A 5,042-nucleotide genomic window follows, 5' to 3' on the forward strand; every position below is an offset into this window, starting at 1 on the left:
AAAAAAGAGTGAGTGCGAACTAACATCTCTACATTTCATTTTCCATATTTATAAGATAGAGATACTAATATTTATCTTACAATGTTATTTTAAGGGCTAAATATGGTATTATATGTAAAACCTGGAATAATTCTTGGCATGCTATAGGTAGATGTTAGAAATGTTAGATGATGTTTATTTATTTAATAGATTTTCCACTTACATATGAAATACTTTATTTTTTTCTTTACCTGGTATCATCCTCAACTATATTTAACAATGAATGTGCCCCTTGAAAGTGAGGATGAAGAAAACTTTGAAGAAAAAAATAAAAATAATATGAATCCAAAATTAATATCATATGAATTTGGAAGATACGCACAAACTTAAACAAAATAAAAATAATATGAATCCAAAATTAATATCATATGAATTTGGAAGATACACACAAACTTAAACATTTTTGTTTCCCCAAAACCCAAAGTCTGACCAATGTTAATATATCTCTATCTAATCTGGGAAAGGTTTTATACACAATTCAGAAATTAGTAGATTATATTGTAAAAAAGCATCTCAAGTCAATTGATATGAATTCAAGAGAAATGGAAAGAGATAGATACACAATTAAAGGTTTTCTTTTATAAAAACTTCTTTTCTTGAGCCATATAAGCTATATAATGTAGATCAACATAAATAAGAAAGAGACCAGATTGGAAGAAATAATATTGGTCATTATACTGCTTTATTATACAAATTTTGATTCATTGCAACAGAACGAAGAGAGGGGAGATGAGTAGGAGCATAGACATGGGAGACAGAAACAAACCATCTCTAGCACTACCGGGCACACTTGCCAGGAACTGCCATCTTTATGGAGATGCAGCATGGCAAGGATGGAGGGCGCAAGTTTTCTGTACCAGCTTTCGGGACTGTGGATGTGTATGTCCCTGGCCCTTCTTTGTATGGGCCATTGATTAATCCTCTGAACAGCATCGCTTCTGTTTCTGAAGGCAAGGCCGGAGCTCAGCACAGCCACCGTGCCAAGCCACTAGAAAGGAAAAACAGAGCCGGCCCTGATCTTTCAGCACTATGTTCCCATCTACGATGTTTATTCCTCTAAATCTTTTAACAATTAAAATACTCTCAATTAGTATACAAGCATCTTTATGATTTGCTATATTCTTTCAACTCTCAGTGTAACATTATTTATTTTAACTTCAATTTACTTTTGATGTGGTGCATGTATACAATTTACCACAGAACCTGTTTTAACATTTAACAGCACGCTTCCTTTTTCCTTTTTCAAACTATTTTAAATCACATGTTTTACATTTTCATTGGATTCAGATATATTTTCAGCAGATAGACAGTAAAACAAACAGAAATAAATTGATTTTAGTAAACACCAGAGATGTAACACGAGGCAAAAGTTCAATTTACACTTTTCATGTTTCTCTTATTCTTTTTTATTTTATGCCAAAAGATATAACTTTTATTTTCACAGATAAGATAATCTAAGGTCATCTAAACTAGAGGAGCTAATCAGACCATTAAAGTCTAGCATTTCCCTTTGGTCGATGATCTCTTCTTTATCTGACTTATAACACTGTGCCAGCATTTCTCTAACAGTTAGTACATGGGAAGGAGAGTTATAATACAACATATCGTGTTTATTTAAAATCCAAAGAACTACCACCAACAACATAATAACAAAAATTTCTTGTTAAAAACAAGCGAACTAAAAAAAAACCTTCTGAAATCGTGTTCTAAAAAATCTAGTCTTAGCAAATACCATCATGACACTTTATTCAGGTCAAATAGTCAGATAACTTTTCTAACTACCCACCAAACATGGGCAACTTTTCCCAGAAACTCAACCTTATCACTATGTATTTCAAGGGTTCTTTGGGAAGACTTTCTCCTAGTCATTCCAGAGTGTTTTAAGCAAGTGGAATTCCAAAAAATAAAAATGAAGGACAACATCACAACAATGATGTTCCACATATGCCTTCGGAATCCTGGTCTCCCTGAGAGTCTGTATTGTGTTAAATGATGTATGGTTAAAACTTCTACAGAATGCCTTCAAGTAAATTAATATTTGAATGTTTATTATGTGTCACCACATTTATTCCTTCTAAATACACATTGACGGAGATGCTTTCTCCAGTTACGCTTGGAGAAATGGAGACCCAGAGATGTTAAATAACTGGCTTGCTGTCATAGGAAGAGCCAACCTTTGACTCTGGCTGGGTCTGATTGAGCCCATGAGTATGTTGCTCAATGCAGCCCATTCTCTCCCACAGGCACATTCTGAAGGAATTTAACTGTACACGTATTAAAGAAGGAATGAGAGTCAGGGAAGGAGAGTCAGTTCAGTGCGCATTCTGCTTTATTCATTTCATCTCCTTTACTTATTAACTCTTTGCTCAGTTAAAACTCCCATTTCCTGGGTGGCTGTATTAGTTTCTATTGCTTCATAGCAAATTACCACAAACTTAACAGCTTATAACAGCATCTATTTATTATCTCATGTTTCTGTAGATCAGAAGACTGTAGGGCACGGCTGAGTTCTCAGAGTATCACACATCTGAAATCAAGGTGTTGGTCAGGCTTAGTTTTTGCCTGGAGGCTCTGTGGGGGAATAAAAATCCTCTTCTAAGTTCATTTTTATTATTGCAGAATTCAGTCCCTCGAAATTTTAGTTGATTGTATAACAATGTAGTTCCCTTCGTATTGAAATGTAGTTAGTTACCATTTCCTTTCTGGATGCTCTCAGCTCCTAGAGGTTCTTCTCAGGTCCTTTCCAGATGACCTCCCTATACAGTTCAAAACAAGGATGCCTGCTTTCTTCCATGCCAGCCGAAGCTTGTCTTTTTCCTTTCCTTCTATCATCCAGAAAATATTCTCTGTTTATAGAAAGCTCATGTGATTTGGTTAGGCTCACTTAGACAATCTTCTTTTCTTCAATGCAACTGTACCACATCATGTAACCTAATCACTAGAGTAAAATCTATTTTCTTCACTGTCCCAGGAGTTAGAGTAGGAATCATAGGGGCCACCACAGCCTTCAGCCTGCCATAGTGAGACATCGTCTAAAGGTATTCCAACATTTTCAAATGTACTTAGATTAGAAAAGAATACATTCAAGAAATGTATATTCCATTTATAAGTATATTATTAAGTTACATGGTTATACAATTGATGGAATCTATGAGAAAGATATTTTAAGGATAGCACAATAAAACATTTTGTGCTAACATGATGAATATGTGAAATGATAACTTAAAGAATATAGAAATTATTTGCTATATTTACTTTCTGGCTTATATAATCAAAATGCTAGTATTTAAGTTAAGCGTTCATACACTTCTCCAAGAAAACACCAAATAGCAGATGACGCGGGTGCCCTGGGATTGGAGGCCACTGCTGTTTCCATGGAGGATTTGGCAGCGGCATCTGCGGTGGAGGGCGTGTACCGGTTCAAGGCTGGAGTCCAGGCCGCGGAGCTCCCGGAGGCAAGGCCGAGGACAGGGAGTGGATTCCTGTCACCAAGTTGGGCCACTTGGTCAAGGACATGAAGAGCAAGTCTCTGGGGGAGACTTCTCCTTGCCAATCAAGAAATCTGAGATCATTGACTTTTTCTTAGGGCGTCTCTCAAGGACAAGGTTTTGAAGATTATGCCCATGCAAAAGCAGATCCATGCTGGCCAGAGAACTCAGTTCAAGGCATTTGTCGCCATCAAGGAGACAAATGGACATGTCAGTTTGGGTGTCAAGTGTTCCAAGGAGGTAGCCACTGCCATCCCTGAGGCTATCATCGCAGCCAAGATCTCCATTGTCCCTATGTGGCAAGGCTACTGGGGGAACACAATCGACAGACCCCACAACGCCCCTTGCAAGGTGACTGGCCTGCTCTGGCCCTGTGCTGGTGCATCTCATTCCTGCCCCCAGGGACACTAGCATTGTCTCAGCCCTTGTGCCCAAGAAGCTATTGATGATGACTGGCATTGATGACTGCTACACTCAGCCAGGGGCTGCACTGCCACCCTGGGCAACTTGGCCAAGGCCACATTTGATGCCATCTCTAAGACTTACAGTTCTCTCACTCCCCAACTCCCCCATCTCTGGAAAGAGACCGTGTTCACCAAGTCTCCCTATCAGGAATTCACTGACCATCTTGTAGAGTTTCTGTGCAGAGGACCCAGGCTCCAGCAGTGGCCACCACATAATTTTATGCAAGAGAAATAAAGTAAATTAAGTCTGTTTTTTAAAAATGTGTTCATATAATGTTGGTATATTATCAAAATTAGTACTATTCTGGTATTTATACACATGAAATTACTTGAAAGAGGTGAAGTAAACATACTTTCGATGAATCTGTGACTGATGTGTGTCTCCTGGTTCACCCCTATTTGAATGGGAGTGTATGAAAAAGCCAGTCTATGTTTATCCCATTATTAAGTATTGTGTATTTGGGAAGTAGATGACTTGACTTGTAGTCTTCATGTCTTCACATCAAGATGAGTGTTACTGAAAGAACTGTATTAGAGGAACTGCACCAAAGGAAACTCATTTGCACCTGGACCTGATTTAAATGAGGAAATGCTAGACCTTATAGATGCCACAATAAAATGAGACTTAGAAGTCTCAGGAAGAGAATGAGTGGATCTTGCATGTGGGAGCATAGGAAGAACGTAAATTTTTACAGCCAGAATTTAGACTGTGACATAATGTATTTTCCAAAGTGGCCTGCATGCTCTCTTAACAAAGGCAGTTAAACAGAAGTCATATCACCTTTCTAAGTGCTCTGAAAATCTTGATATGAGTGGTCAAGTCCAAATGCCCCCTTCTTGTACCTGACAGACCATTAGACTGTCTCAACTAATAGAGTATGAGGAAAATGACACTAACTGACTTTGAGGCTAAATCACAAAAATGCCATATATCTCCCCTTTGCTGTCTGGGACACCTGGTCTTGGCGTATAGCCACCATTCCATGAGTAAGCCCACATTAGCCCACAGACAGAGACTATATGAAGAGACTGCATGCAGGTGTTCTGGTTG

At 38.2% G+C, this 5,042-nt stretch overlaps 1 pseudogene; it reads left to right on the forward strand.

The window, feature by feature from the left end:
* The first annotated feature begins 3,391 nt into the window (after positions 1-3,391).
* Positions 3,392-4,207, forward strand: LOC107519077 (annotated as a pseudogene).
* The last annotated feature ends 835 nt before the right edge of the window (positions 4,208-5,042 follow it).

The sequence above is a fragment of the Rousettus aegyptiacus genome, unplaced genomic scaffold (genome assembly GCF_014176215.1).
Source record: "Rousettus aegyptiacus isolate mRouAeg1 unplaced genomic scaffold, mRouAeg1.p scaffold_m13_p_1, whole genome shotgun sequence".
Taxonomy (NCBI): domain Eukaryota; kingdom Metazoa; phylum Chordata; class Mammalia; order Chiroptera; family Pteropodidae; genus Rousettus; species Rousettus aegyptiacus.